Source organism: Pantherophis guttatus, chromosome 4, assembly GCF_059756535.1.
Source record: "Pantherophis guttatus breed Tessera chromosome 4, ASM5975653v1, whole genome shotgun sequence".
In the NCBI taxonomy this organism is placed as follows: Eukaryota; Metazoa; Chordata; class Lepidosauria; order Squamata; family Colubridae; genus Pantherophis; species Pantherophis guttatus.
Genome location: NC_142066.1, coordinates 97,566,606 through 97,582,782, shown reverse-complemented (window position 1 = coordinate 97,582,782; position 16,177 = coordinate 97,566,606). Strand labels below are relative to the sequence as shown.

The 16,177-nt window shown below is 46.3% G+C and overlaps 1 long non-coding RNA gene and 1 pseudogene across 1 annotated transcript in view; both read left to right on the top strand.

Annotated features, from left to right (window-relative positions):
• The first annotated feature begins 23 nt into the window (after positions 1-23).
• Positions 24-16,177, top strand: part of LOC117656139 (uncharacterized) — a 56,873-nt gene continuing 40,719 nt past the window's right edge. Inside the window, exon 1 of the long non-coding RNA XR_015733942.1 lies at positions 24-110. This is a non-coding gene — a long non-coding RNA (uncharacterized LOC117656139). The remainder of the gene's footprint in view (positions 111-16,177) is intronic.
• Positions 7,987-9,636, top strand: LOC148114251 (uncharacterized; annotated as a pseudogene).

The window sequence follows — 16,177 nt, the reverse complement described above, 5'->3', positions numbered from 1 at the left end:
TAAAATATCATTGGCTGATCGAGTGTTCTCACTGACGGAAACGAGGTCCTTTAGTGGTCTCGTGGGCGAAAAGGCGGGTTAACGGCTTTTTGGAAGGAGGGGTTCGTGCGGTAGGTCAGGAGTTTCAAAATCTGGAACGTTAAACGTTGTGTTTTTGTTAGTCTTTACGTTATTTCCCGTCCTATCTCGGTACGCCGGGGATGAAATGTTATGGTGTACTTTTAAGGGCTTTCGCTATCATCACGTAGCAGCCTCCCCCCCCCCCCCAATGTTAAAAGACATAGAAACAAGAATTTGGCCATTGTTTGAAAGGTTCGATTGAAATCAATGCATCCTACTGTGGCTGGGTCGGAATTCAGTCTCCCAAATATTTCTTTTCTGCATAGTTTTCTTTACACCGATATACACAATGTGTAATATGAATTATAATGTTTCATTATAGCTTTCGCATTGTAAAGTCCAAAACTGTTTTTGAGTCATCGGGATGCCAAAAATGAGAATCGAGAGGCTTGGAAATAACAAAACCTGTTATTTGTACAAGAAGAGCTGGGTGAACTTATTCCATATGCATATATATAAAAAGCCACACCTAGGAAAATTTATCTAGAATACAATAAAATAGAATAAAATAGAATAACAGTTGGAAGGCAGCTTAGAAGTCTTCTAATGGAGCCCCCTGCTTAGGCAGGAAACCTTACAGCAGTTCAGACAAATGGTTATCAAATCTTCTTTAAAACTTCCAGTATTGGAGCATTTATAACTTCTGGAGGCAAGTTGTTCCACTGATTAATTGTTCTAACTGTCAGGAAATTTCTCCTTAGTTTTAAGTTGCTTTTCTCCTTGATTAGTTTCCACCCATTGCTTCTTGTTCTATTCTCAGGTGTTTTGGAGAATAGCTTGACTCCCTCTTTGTGGCAACCCCTGAGATATTGGAACACTGCTATCATATCACCCCTAGTCCTTCTTTTCATAAAACTAGACATATCCGGTTCTAGCAACCATTCTTTATATGTTTTATCCTCAAGTCCCCTAATCATCTTTGTTGCTCTTCCCTGCACTCTTTCTTGAGTCTCAACATCTTTTTTACATTGTGGCAACCAAAACTGGATGCAGTTTTCCAAGTGTAGCCTTACCAAGGCATTATAAAGTGGTATCAACACTTCATGTGATCTTGATACTATATCCATATGTTTATGCAGGCTAGAACTTGGTTGGCTTTTTTGGCAGCTGCAGCACACTGCTGGCTCATATTTAAATGATTGTCCACTAGGACTCCCAAGATTCCTCTCACAGTCACCACTATTGAGCAAGGTACCACATATACTGTATCTGTACATTTTGTTTTTCTTTCCTAAATCTAGTAGAACCTTGCTTTTTTCACCATTGAATTTCATTTTGTTAGATAGCACCCAATGTTCAAGTCTCTCAAGATCCTTCTGTATCTTAAGCCTATCTTCCGGAGTGTTGTCTATTCCTGATAGCTTGGTGTCGTCTGCAGATTTGATGAGTTCCCCATCTGTCCCCCCATCCAAATCATTGATGAATATGTTGAAGAGTACTGGGCCTATAACAGAGCCCTGGGGTACCTTGGGTATCTAGGATCTTATACACTCATTTAGTCAATCAGAGGCAAAATTTCATTACTTAATGTGGGCAAAGTCTTGCCCACGCCCCCTCCCCCACTTATCCATGGAGCATTCTTTGTCCATGCTCTATCCATGCTTTTTGTTATCTTACAGAGTACCTCTTGTAGCCTTATGTGTTTGTGCGCCTAGGCAGCCCTTCTCTGGTCCCGTTTATCTATGGAGCAGGATGTTCTCCCAATGGACTGCAGAATGGTCCAGAAGTGGGTTGATGCAGTGCAATCTGCCCAGAGACTGAGTCGTAACTTTTCGGGCCACGCCCTCACTTGTGTCCGTTGGGCCCAGTTCTCGACTCAGTCGTCTGACAGAGACACCTATTTTGCTGTTGCTCCTGTTTACTCACTTCTGGACCTTCTGGACAGTTCATTGGATCAGGTTCTTTATTTCCATTGTGTTAATTGTATAATTGTGCTGGCGAGTTCAGTCTGACTGACAAAGCCGTCAATCTCCCAAAGCGGCTTGGGCTGCCACCCACCGCTTCGACCAGTAGTTCGCTGGCTGCGGCTCCTTGGAGATCGAATTTGGCCTCCTTTTTAATTTCTGGCTGCAGGAGGCTGCCGCCTCAGCCTTTCGGGCCATTTTGATTCCGGCGCTCAATACATGGCCGGGCAGCCATTTTGAATTGCGCCTTTCGCGCTGGTTTTTGGGAGGCGAGTGGCAACTTTGACGGAGCAGTGGACGCAGATCATCAAGTCACTTGCCCCAATTAACCACTGCAGCTTTGGGCAGAGATCGGATCGTCAGGCCACTTCCGCTATTTGACCATCGCGGCTGTTTCTGTAACCTTCGCTTGCGCTTGACTGCCTAATTAATTCCGTGGTGCAGTGGCACTGGGATTAGAGCGAACGCTCATTCCAACCCCCCTCCGATTGGGTTTCCTTCCCTGACGCGCCGGTCCCTTTCAAGCTACCTCATGAGCATAGCGGACCTCAGAGGAAGATCGCCACTTGGCGTAGGAGCTGGCAATCCCTGGGTTCGCCTAGGCATGCCGCCCTTTGATACCCCTGATGGATTTCCCTGTGTGCTGGCTAAACCCTGGGAACAGCCATAACTGCCACTACTTGAGCTGCCCTGTTTTCCCTTCTGACATGGCTGACAGATCCAAGACAAGGGAGGAGCACAGGGCAGAGAGGAACCGCCTTCTTCAGGGGGTAGGAAGGCTTCCTGCAAGTCCCACCATGTCTCCAAAGAGAAGCAATCCTCCTCCATGGAGTCTAAGCCTGGCTCTGCTGACAAGCAGGCATTGCAGGGCCATATGGAGACCCAATCACTGGCCAGTGACCACTTGGCCTCCGAATCCCTACATTGGGATCAGGCAAACCTCTCAACTAGAGCATGGTCACCTGAGATGGCTGCCCTCTTGGCACAGGGGACAGCCGGGGCAGGCCAGGGCAGGGGAGGGAATCCTTTCGCCTGTAGCATTCTATCACAGGATCCTCGGCCCAGACAACCATCTGAGACTTCAGCTCCAGTTGTGTCTGATTTACCAGAAAATCTCCAAATTTTGATTTCTCAGGCAATATACAGGGGAGTTGCGGAGGTTATCCAGCATCAGAGGGCAGCTTCGGTTGCTCTCCCTCCTATCCCCGCCCTGTTCCCTGGTTCCCACTCGCAAGCTTCACTAAGCCACCCAATCTATCGCCTTCCCATTCAGGGGGCAGCGATGGCCTTTTTGTGGGGGAGGAGGCTCAGCAAGATCAGGATCTCTCAGATGATGAGGGGGCAGTACCTGATGTCCCCGCTTTCCCCCAGGTCTCTTCAAGCCCTTACTCTTCAAAGTAAAGGCCACCGCCGGGCTTCAGGAGGTGACTGCTTCCCACGATCTTCAGTCCTCTCAGGACCAAGGCCACAGCTTGTTTTCTGAATCAGTGACTCAACAGCTCTTCATCCCGGCTCCCAAGCTCTTCACCGACGTCCGTAACCAATGGACCAGCCCAGTGTCACTTCCGATGCCTACTAGCACAGACAGAAGACATTACAACATGGCTCGTCATCTCCTACAACTCTTACAGGTACCATCTGTTGATGGACCAGTAGCGGCGGTGATTTCCCCTTCTTATTTGGCCGGGGACCCCTCTGAAGGCCTATGGCCGGAGGAGAAAAAACTGGATTTGGCTATAAAAAAGACACACCAGGCCTCCGCCTGGGCCATTCAGGCCTACACGGCAGCTTCCTTTTTCAGTAGGTCTTCCCTTATCTGGCTACAACAATTGCAATCTAGATTGCCTCCCAGTGAGGTCCGCCTCCATCAGGACAAAATCATTGCGGTAAATCGATTTTTGGTGGACGCCACTCTAAATGCCGCTAAATACTCATCTAGGGCTCTTGCTTCCAACGTTACTTCTAGGAGGCTATTATGGCTCCGACAGTGGCCAGCAGAATTCAAGGCAAAATGGCGGTTAGCCGCTTCTGCCTATTCCGGCACTAAGCTCTTTGGGGAATCTCTGGATCCTCTGCTTGTGGAGGAAAGGGATAAACGAAAGGTGATGCCCTCTGCTCCTAGAAGGGCGGATAGGAGAGCCACTCCTTACTATAGAGACAGCCCTTTCGTTTTAATCTGCAGGAAGGGCCTTCCTAACACCACCCCTATATACAGGGTTCCACCCATCAACCGGAAAAACACCCCTTTCGTGACCTTTCGCGATGAAACTTCTTGCCCAAAGGCGCTCCTTTCGCGGATCTGGCAGCCGCCAGTTCCGCAGACAGAAATGACTTGTCTCAGGGCCCTCCCATAGGGGGATGGTTGAGCCTGTTTGTGGACCAATGGGCTCTAACCACAGGGGACAGCTAGGTTCTTATGACCATCAGACAGGGCCTATCACTGGAGTTTCTCTCCAGCCCTCCAGGGCGTTTCGTACAATGTCCTGTCTCCAGCAACTTGTTTCGGCAGGATCTCATGGAGCATGCAATCTGGCACCTCTTAGACATCAGGGCTATAGAGCCAGTTCTGCCACAACAATGGAGGCAGGGATTTTACTCCATTCTATTCATCGTGCCAAAGTGCTCGGGGGGCTGGAGAGCTATCTTGGACCTCAAGGCTCTCAACTCCTATTTGGTCTACTGGAGGTTCAAGATGTGTTCCCTCCAGTCGATACTCCAGGGAATTCACCCCAGAGACTTCATGGTCTCCATCGATCTTTCGGAAGCATACCTACACATCCAGATTCTCCCCCCCCACACACACATTGGAGATTTCTCAGATTCCATTATGTAGGTCGCCACCTACACTACAGAGCCTTGCCATTCAGCCTGGCGTCAGTCTTGCGCTGCTTCATGAAAGTTCTGGCAGCCCTTGCAGCCCACCTGCGCTTGTCCTGGGTGTGGCTGCAAGCCTATCTAGACATTTTGATTCAAGCCTCCACCTTTCATCAGACGGAGAGGGACCTCAACCTAACAATTCAGACCCTACAAAATCACGGGTTCCTAGTGAATTATCCAGAAAGTCAGCTCATCCCGAGCACCAGGGTAACCCACCTCAAAGCAATCATAGACTCCTCTCTGGGCCAGGTTTTCCTGTCACAGGAGAGGAAGGACAGCATACAGACCTTGGTGTCCCAGATTCAAACACACCCACGGTTCCATTGGCCACCCTCTCCGACTGCTTGGCAAGATGGTCTCTTGCATGCAAATTGTGCCATGGGCTTGGCTACAAGCTCGAAGCCTTCAGTGGTTTCTGATGCCACATCAACGGAGGGGCTCCTCCAACTCCCAGATAAAAGTCAGGGTTCCCCTACCTGTCAGGAGGTCTCTCCGCTGGTGGGAGTCATGGGCCCTCAACAGAGGTTCCATAATACAAGAGCCCCAGCGGATCCTTCTGACATCCAACGCCAGTTTATATGGCTGGGGAGCCCATCTGAACTCACAAGTAGCTCAAGGTCACTGGTCCCCTCACGACCTCACCAACAACATAAACTGGCTGGAGTTGAGAGCAATTTTCTGAGCAGGACGACGGTGGACAACTCCGAGTGGCATCTCCACCCCCACATCTTTCTGGAGATTTGCACTCGATTCAGCAGGCCACTAGTGGACATCTTTGCCTCCCGCCTCAATGCTCAGCTTCCTTGGTTCATCATGAGGTTTCCGACCCAAGGCGTGGAAGACACCAATGCCCTCCACTGCGCCTGGCCTCCCGGCCTCCTATACACATTTCCGCCTCTTCCCCTGATTCTGGGGATGATCAGCAAGGTCATCGAGGAGGGCGCGGAAGTCATTCTGGGGGCCCCTTACTGGCTTCAGAGATCGTGGTTCACGGATCTACACACCTATCCGCATCGCAGCCTTGGAGGATTCCTCCAGAGAGGATCTCTCTCAGCCACGGGGTCCTGCTCTACCCGGAACCTCAGTGCATTCAGCTGATCACCTGGCACTTAAAAGGGGTCCTCTTGAGGAAGGAGAACCTCTCAGATCAAATTGCTCAAATTGATCAAGTCAAATTATTTAAGTCTTCTCATTTAGACAGGCTTTATTCTTTTATTACCTGCTAAACCCTGGGTAGGAAGAACAATAAACCTTTTCTTTTTTATGTAAGGGTTCTGACCAATGCCCGAATGAAAGCAGGAGCCTTAAGCAATGTTTCAAGAAAAATCCAGTTGTTTATTAGCAGCAACATGTGTCTCTGGGGTGAATCCCCTGGACCTAGTGAAGCCAGCTCTGACTCTACTCAGTTCATGCCTTGCCTCTGACCCTGTTTCCCCCTCCCCACAAGGTGTGTCATCAGTCACATTCCCCAACAAAGCAATTTCGTGGGTCATAGAATTCACTCCCTCGGGCCATTACTGGTTTTTGTGGAGATGGGCTTGACTTTGGGCAGCTAGAATTCTGTGGAGATGGCCTTGACTTTGGCCAGCATTGTTTTGACTGAGGTGCAAATTCCTCAATGCAACTGCAAGGCTCAATTCCCCATCCCCCTGCCTATGGCAACTTGAGAGAAGATTAGGGAAGCTTTGCAAGTTGACATTCGGCTTCCCTCACTTTCTGAAAGCAACCTGTGCAAAGCAAAAACAGTTTGCGTATCGGTATAAATCTTAGGGGTGTAATCCCCCCCAGGCTTTGTCGGGTTCCTTTAATGGAATTTAGCTATAAGCTTGGATGTTTCCACTCTTTACCCAGGATGTCTGTGATAGAGGGTAGCCCTTTCACTTGATTAAGTTTTGTAGTTGCCCGTTGTGCCACCTAGAGTCAAGGATGCGTTGCACCTCATAATGGGTTTGGCCCACTCTGACCACTGGGTTCAGGGGCTCATGGGGTAGTGGTCTCAGGGTTGACCCAACAATGGGTTTTAAGAGGCTGCTGTGGAATACCCGGTGTATTTTCCCCAGCAGTCAGGGTAGTTTCAATTGCACTGTGACCTATGGGGAATGGCCCCATGAATTCAAGTCTCAGCTTTGGGGAGTTTCAACCTTAAGTATTTTGTGGAGAGGTAAAACTTCTCCTCCAACTGGAGTGGCCGTTGTGGGGCCCAGAGTTTGTCTGCCTGTTGCTTAGAGGTCTGCACTGCATTAGCTAGCGCTTTCTTGAAATTTTCCCATGTCGCTTTTAGCTCGACAGCCAATCCGTCAAACTGAGGAGGGGGGTTCCCTTGGCTATTCTGGCATTGGGACAAAGTCTGTAATGCTTACTACCTTAAACGGGGTCAGTCCCATGCTACTGTGAACAGCATTATAGTATGCGCCCTCCATGAATGGCAGAAGGTCTGCCCAATTGTACTGTTTGGTAGTTCACGTAACACCTCAGGTACTGTTCTACCATGGCATTCAATCTCTCTGCCTCTCTGTTGGTGCTCGGATGAAAGGCTGAGCTAAGGCCCTGGGATAACGCAATGGATCTCAGGAACTCCTTCCAGAACATAGCCGTGAACTGAATCTGTCTGTCCAAGATGATTTTGCTTGGTACTCCATGCAAGTGGTAGATGTGCCTCACTGTCAGCCTCCGCTTTTATATTACTTGCTTGCTATGGCTGCCATTGAAACGGGGGGAGGGGGAGCTGTCTGGATAGTTGGGAGGGGGGAAGTGAGCTGGTGGAGTAAATTGGAGAAAGTTTTCCACAACGTTTCTCTGCAGCTGGGAGGCACGCTGATAACCAGTCAAGGTCAACCGTCCTGGCATGCCAGAAGGATGGAGCCATCGGAAGCTGCACCCCACATGATCCCTTGGGGGGATGTGGATTGGATAATCCTGACTGGACCATTGGAGGGAGGGTTTTAAGGATGCTTTCTATATGTGCTTTTTGCACCTATTACCTCAGACCTTGCTTTTCTTTGGTTGCATTCAGTTCATACTCAGTAAAAGTACTTTTCTCTATGAAAATGGAGTCGGGGTGTTTCTTTCTTGAGTACTGAAAGGAGCCATACCTGACATTAAGCAAGGTCTGCAATTAACAGCCATCCCAGAAAACTATCAAGGGGGCTGAGCAAAGAATGTCTGACCAAGACAGCGACCAGGAGGACATGGGAGCTGCTGGTTCCACTATCTCCCAGTCACACCCCGGCTGGGATGCTACGGAGTGGATGGCTGATTTACAGCTTGAGGAAAAGCTGGAGAGAGCCAAATGGTCGCTGGGCGTGGGGAGTTTGCCGGAGCTGGAGAAGACCCCCAAAGAGTAACAACTACCAGATGCTGACGCGGAGATGCTGCCTGGCAGGAAGAGCAGAAAGAAAATCTCCTGATGACCCAGGCTTTGCAACTATTGAGAGAGGCTTGGAAGAGTCGAAGAACCTGTGAAAGGTATGGATTGCCTGCCCATGGGTTGCCTGCCAGGGGGGAGGCTGAACGCCCCGGGGGTGAAATTGAGGCTTCTGCTTGCATAGAAGAGAGAGCCCAAGCCCGGGAAGAGACAGCTCAGGCCTCTGGAACTCAAATGGCTGCTGTGATCCAGGGCACCCTTGCTGGGCAGGCATTGCCACAGAGGCGAAAATAGCCCAAAATTCCCTTGCTATCAGTAAGATACGGGGGAGATCCAAAAGGACTGGGATCCTTTTTAACCCAAGTGTGGAACCTCATGCAAGACTGGGGGGAGGATTTCTCCTCAGATGCCGCACACGAGAGGTGCGTTACCAGGGACCTGGAGGGGGTGGCAGCTAAGTGGATGGTGGGACTCCATAAAGAAGATTCCCCTCTGATGAGAAATTATGACCAGTTCATGGCAGCCCTCAGAATGTACTTTGAGGACCCGTTAGCTGAGCGAAGGGCGAGAATCAGAATGAAGTCCATACATCAGATGCGGAGATTGGTGGCGGAGTACACCCAGGAATTCCATGAGCTGGTGCACTACATGACAGGGTGGTCAGAAATAGCCCTGCTGGAAAGCTATAAGGATGGCCTCAATGAGGATGTCTACAAGGATTGGTGCTCCCGAGGGGCCCCTAGGGATCTGCAAAGTTGGTACGTGCTGGCTGCTGACCTGGAAATCGACTTGGCCAGAGATCGCTACCGCAGTGGGCGCACCTGGAGCAAACCACCCTCCTCATCCCACAAGGGGGCTCCAAAGGCCGCAGGGGGGCCCACAGGTTCCAAGCCAAAGTCCACCGTGTGCTTCAGATGTGGAAAGGAGGGGCACCAGCAGCTGAGTATTTTTCTAAGCCTGGACCCAAGGTGACCGCTAGTGGAGGGAAGAGAGCCAACAAACTGCCCACAAAACCCCACGAGACCACCCTAAAAGGGGTAGAAGCCGTTGAGTTCGCTCCCCTGAAACAGGATGAATTGGGAACTCCAACCCCCACCGATGACAGCGAAACCGAAACTGATTCCAATGAGGATCTCCTGGTAAGTCAGAGTGGGAGACCCATGACCATCCCAATGGAACTAAAGGTACCATCCACCAGGGCCTATGGGAAGATGCTAGCCCTTCTAGATTCGGGATGCACAAGGTGTGTCATCAGCCCTGAGATTGTGGAAAAGATGGGTCTAAGACTAAAATGATGAAAAGGCCCATCGCATTCTGTCAGCTAGACAGGTCGGTAGCTGGGGGACGCAGCCCATTTTGTAACCAAACCGATTGAGATGAGGATGGGGGATCACCAAGAAACTCTGGGCTTTATTGTGGCCCCTGGCATGGAACGACCCTCTTCTACTTGGGCTGCCCTAGCTCCGAAAATGGAATCCGTGCATAAATTGGAGGACCAGCAAGGGAAGAGAGGTGGGAGCCCCTATTGCATGGCCAGAGTGGTGAGTGAGGTGGTGGCGACTGCAACGGAACAAATTATGGGGCAAAAAAGGATCCCAAAAGAGTACCGGGACCTCTGGGAGGTGTTTAGTGAGAAGGCGTCAGATGTGCTGCCCCCTCACCAGCCTACAGACTCTAGTATAGAAATCCTTCCTGGAGTAAAACTCCCTAAACCAAAGATCTACCCCATGACCCCCTGGGAATTGGGGGAACTACGAGACTTTATTGATAAAAACCTAAAACGTGGCTTCATCCAACTGGCTAGGCCGCGTGTAGCTGCCCCAGTGCTATTCCGGGAGAGGAGGATGGGTCTTTTCGTCGTTCGGTGGTTGGCTATAAGAACTTAAACACTATTTGCATGGAAAATGTCTACCCACTGCCCCTCATGAAGGACATGCTAGCCCACCTGGCTAAAGGGAAGATTTTTACTAAGATGGATTTGCGGGAGGATTATTATAGTGTTCAAATTAAGGAAGGTGATGAATGGAAAACTGCTTTCAACTGCCCGCTGGGATATTTCCAGTTTAGGGTGCTCCCTTTCGGACTACAAGGAGTCCCTGCAGTGTTCATGCAACTGATCAACGAAGTACTGCACAAACACCTTTACAAAGGGGTCCTGGTCTACCTGGTAACATTCTTATTTATACCGAGACCATGGACGACCACGTAAAACTGGTGAGAGCGGTCCTGAAAAAACTTAGAGCTGCGGAGCTGTATGCTAAGCTGTCAAAATGCAAATTCCACCAGACTAAAATTGACCATCTGGGGTACTGCATTTCGCATGAGGGGATAGAAATGGACCCAGAAAAGGTCCGGGCAGTGTTGGAATGGGCTCCCCCACGTACCCACAAACAACTACAAAGCTTCCTGGGTTTTGCTAACTTCTATTGACAGTTCATCCCCTCGTTCGCAAAAATTGCCTTTCCGATTACTAACCTGAAAACAAAAGGAGAGGCGAGGCCAAAACCCTCCTGGCCTCTCGAGTGGACTATGGAATGTCAGGTGGCTTTTGAGAAACTGAAACGACTGTTTGTCACCAAACCGGTCCTTAAACATCCTGACATGGAGGCCCCGTTTGTCATTCAGGCCGACGCCAGCGATGTGTGCCTATACCTCTCGGAAATTATCTGAGACCAAGAGGAGATGGGCCACCTGGGAGAAGGAGGCTTTTGTTGTTCGTTGGGTGCTGTTAACGTGGAGGCATTTCCTGGAAGGGGCAAAACACCCCTTTGAGGTGTGGACTGATCACAAAAACTTAAGAGGCCTTAAAAACGCCCTGAAAATTGTCACCTAAGCAAGTCCGCTGGGCCCAACACTTTAACCGATGTAATTTCTCTCTGTGCTACCTTCCTGGAGGGACGAACTTTATGGCAGATGCCCTCTCAAGACTGCCTTAATACAGTGTTCAGGCAGAAGTGATTCATCCAGTTATCCCCTCAAAATAGCTGGTGGCACCAGTGGTTACCAGATCCCAGGCAAAAGGGGACCTAACCTTGTCTGGTGACTTGAGCAAGCAGTTAAAAGAAGCACTAAAAACTGATGAGTGGTTTTTAGCCCACTCCAATGAGTGTACACTTCGGGAGAGTCTCGTCTGGGTGGGAGCGAAGCTGTATGTCCCCGCCAGCCTGACGGGGGCAGTATTACAATACGCCCATGATGCTAAAATCACTGGGCATTTTGGATTCGTGAAGACATTACATTTAGTTAAACGACAATTCTGGTGGCTGGAGCTGAAGAAAGACATAGACGCCTACATGGCGAGCTGCCCTATATCAGCAAAGAAGCCTCCTGGGAAACCCCCTGGGTTACTACCAGTGGTGGGATTCAATTTTTTTAACAAACGGTTCTGTGGGCGTGGCTTATTTGGGTGGGCATGGCTTGGTGGTCATGTGACTGGGTGGCCGTGGCTATGTGTATAGGGACTATTCAGAGGGCTGAAAAAAGTCATTTCTGACCGGTCCTTGCACTTTTTTTTTTATTGAAAAGTTTTTAAAAATTTACATATATATCCCCCCCTTCCCTCCACCCTCCCTAACCCTCCCCCTCCCACCCACCCCCTCCCTACTTCCCAGAGCAAAATACAGGGTATAACATTCAACAATCATAATCTAACATAGTCTAATTAATTATAACCTCTTACATCTCTCTAATACTTTAACTCCCCATTTACCAAACTAAATTTGAATACATAATAACATCTCTCTATCTATTCGTAAGCTATTTGAAATTTTTTAGTCTGGTATTTATTTTGAATATAATCTATCCATCTTCTCCATTCTATCATATATTTCTCATTTGAATAGTCCTTCAAATACGCTGAGATCTTTGCCCTCTCTTCTAAATTTGCTACTTTTAATATTCATTCTTGAGTAGTAGGCAAATCTTCCTTCTTCCAATAATCTTGCTGCAGTTATTAAATTCAGGATCAAATTAGTCTCTATAACCGTACAATCCGTGATTATACCCAACAAAAATAACCGTGGAGTAAACTTTATCCTCTTTTTAAGAATGTTTTGAATAATCCACCAAATTTTTATCCAAAATGCTTTAACCTTTTTACAAGTCCACCATACATGAAAATAAGTAGCGTCATCACAATCATATCTCCAACATTTAGATTGTAAATTCAGATACATATAAGCTAACTTTTTGGGATCTAAATGCCATCTATAAAACATTTTGTAAAAGTTTTCTCTCAAATTTTGTGCTTGTGTAAATTTTACATTTCTTACCCATATCTTTTCCCATGTTTCCATCATTATTGGTTGTTCAAAGTTTTATGCCCATTTTATTATACAATCCTTAACTAACTCTGTTTCTGAGTCTGTTTCTATCAATATATTATACAACTTTTTTATATGCATTTGACTCTGGTCTCTAATTTGTTTTACCAAATTTTCTTCACTTTGTATAATACCAATGTTCTGATCTTTTCTCCATCAAGCTTGTAATTGTACATACTGAAACCAAGTTTGGATTACCCTTTCTTCCCTTAGTACCCTCAAGGGCTTTAACTTTAATATACCTCTCTCTGTGTTAAGAATTTCTTTATATGTAATTACATCCTGTCTTTGTTCTATACTTATATTCTCTATCGCACGTCTGGGTACTGTCCATATAGGTATCTTGTCATTTAATTTATATTTATATTTCTTCCAGACACGCAATAAAGCATTCCTTAATATATGACTTTTAAAAGTCCTATCAACCTTCTTGTCATACACTAAATAAGCATGCCAGCCAAAAACCAAATCATATCCTTCTATATTCAATAGTCTTTCATTTGTTAAATTAATCCAATCACTAATTGCTGATAAAACAGCTTCTTCATAGTATAATTTTAAGTTGGGCATTTTCAAACCTCCTCTTTCACGTATATCTTGCATTATTTTTAATTTAACCCTTGGTTTCTTATTATTATTATTATTAATGCCCTTCTGCCATTCTTCCAAGTTCGCATCCTTTTTAAGTATTGGTATCATTTGAAAAAGGAATAAAAACTTAGGCAAAACATTCATTTTTACTACTGCTATTCTACCCAACAAAGACAGTTGTAATTTTTTCCAATTATCCATCTCTGTATTTTATGCCATAATGATTCATAATTATACTTATATAATTTCCCATTTGAAGTTGTAATATAAACTCCTAAATATTTAACCTTTTTAACTATCTCGCATCCTGTTACTCTTTCTAATTATTCTTTTTGATTTATTGTCATATTTTTAGTTATCATCTTTGTTTTTCCAATATTTATTTTAAACCCAGATACTTGACCATAGTGATTAATTATCTCCATTATACCTGTAGCTGATTTCACTGGTCCTCGCACTTTTGACTTGTCCTCATACTTATGACCATCCTCATATTTATGCCCATTGCAGCATTCTTAACAACCATGTCACTCATTTCACAACTGCTTCTCTTCACCATGGTGACAAGATAGGGCACAAAATGTAAAATGTGAGGATAGTCGTAAGTGTGAGGACCAGTCAAGAGTGCAAGGACCGGTGAAAAATAACTTTTTCAGCCCTCTGAGTAGTCCATATGCACAAAAGGACTACCCAGAGGGCTGAAAAAAATGATTTCTGATAGGTCCTCGTACTTTTGACCGGTCCTTGCACTTATGACTAGTCATCATTTATGCCCGTTGCAGCATTCTTAACAACCGTGTCACTCATTTCACAACTGCAATGCTTCATGTGACCTGGTGGCCGTGGCCAGGTGGTCATATGGCATCACTTCTTTGCCCTAATGACAGTTTGCTGCAATGTTCATAAGTGTGAAAAACGGTCATAAGTCACTTTTTCCAGTGCCATTGTAATTGTTGTAAATCAAGGATTATGTGTAGAAAAATACAAAAAACTTCTTTGCTTGCAAAAAGCTGCCCTAAATACCAATCATTAGATTAGAAATACCTGCAAACTGAAGTTGCAAATCAGGGAGGGTGCCAGAGCACCTTGAGGAATTAAAATAGTTAAAATGCAGTGATACTATCAGCAGCCAACTCTTGCTCATAAAGTGAAACCCTTTAGCAGAGAGGTCATTTAAACTCTCCAGAATGAAGCAAAGGAGCAAACAGAGTATCTATTGCTTGTTAAACCAATTACCAGAACAAATAGACACAGAACTAGTCAGATTTCCAAAGCTGCTTCTTTTCAGGATCAGAGATTAACATTTTTCCTTCCAAATAAAGCTGAATAGGGAAAATTATCTCATCACTAAACACAGGATTAAAGATCACCAAGCACAGAATTAAACTTCACCAAAAATCAGTTTTAGACCAAAAGTCAGAAAGGGTATGTAAACTCATGTTTGAATGTCAATCTTTCTAGCTAGCCAATAAGCCTTGCTGAATGTCACTCATCTTGGATCTTTGTCATTAAAAGCTTCTGCTTCGTTATTCAATTATTTCTTCAAAGTGCTGATCATTGCACCCTGCCTGGAAAAACTCCAACAGGGGAGTATTTCCTTCCAACAGCGGTGTAAAAAGCTTAAAACAACCCTTCCCCTTTCAGAAAGTCAAGCAAAAAAAAAAACCTCCAAGGACCTCCGGAACCGTAAGCAACAGTAAGCAATAGGCATATTGCTGGAGGGGCAGTTTCTGTTAGCAGAGCAATAAAGATTAGGCTAGGAAACAACACGAAATGTTGTAATTCCTTACAGGATTAACCCTGTAAAGTGGAAAAAAACAAGAGATTTCTTTTAACAACTGGTTCTCCAAACTGCTTAACTACTTAACAACCAGTTCTACCGAACTGGTGCGAACTGGTAGAATCCCACCACTGGTTACTACAGAGTGTAGCCAGGCCGGGAGCCCCATGGAAGGAGATATCCATGGATTTTATTTTTGAGTTGCCCAAAAGTGGAGGAAATACGGTCATTTGGGTGGTCACTGATTTGTTTTCTAAGCAAGTGCATTTTGTCCCATGTCCCAAGATCGGCTAAAACTCTGGCTAAATTGTTTGTCTAGCATGTGTATAGATTACCGGTGTAATAATAGAGCGAATAATCTTGGACAGAGGGGTTCAGTTCACCTCCCACTTCTGGAAGGAGTTCCTGGGGTTGTTAGGCTCCCCCCAGGGAGCTCCACCCACCACCCTCAGACCAATGGGGTTTGTGAAAGAACTAATTCAGTGTTGGAACAATACCTTAGATGTTACATAAATTATCAGCAAGATAACTGGGTGGACTTGTTGCCATTTGCAGAGGTCGCCTATAATAACTCTATACACAGCAGTACTGGTTTTACCCCATTTAAGGTAGCCTCAGGCCAAGACTCCGTGCCCATCCCAAAGTTGCCTCAGGAAAACCCACAGATACCTTCCTTGGCTGACTGGATTGAAGAGCTATGTGGTACCTGGTCTGTAACATGTAAGGCCCTGGACGAGGCTCACCGAGCTCATAAAAACCAAGCTGATAAGAAAAGGATTCAGGGTACGGATTATAAAATAGGAGATAGGGTTTTCCTTTCCACCAAGTACTTGCACACTACCCAAAAGTCGAAAAAAACATGGGCCCAAATACGTGGGTCCTTTCCCTATTGTACGCATAGTTAACCCAGTTACGGTGCAATTAGAGCTGCTTAAAACCTTGCGGAGGATTCATCCGGTGTTTCATGTTAGTTTGCTGAAACCCGAGCGTACGTCCCCCTTGCGTCCGGACCAAGAACCTCCTCCTGTCCCTATACTCATTGAAGGGGAACAGCATTTTGAGGTCAAAGAGATACTGGATTCGAGGAAACATCGAGGTAAGGTGCAGTACTTGGTGGCCTGGAAACACTTCCCATTAGCTCAATCAGAATGGGTAAATGAGTGAGATGTTAAAGCTCCAAAGCAGCTGCAATTGTTTTATTCCAAATATCCTGATAAAC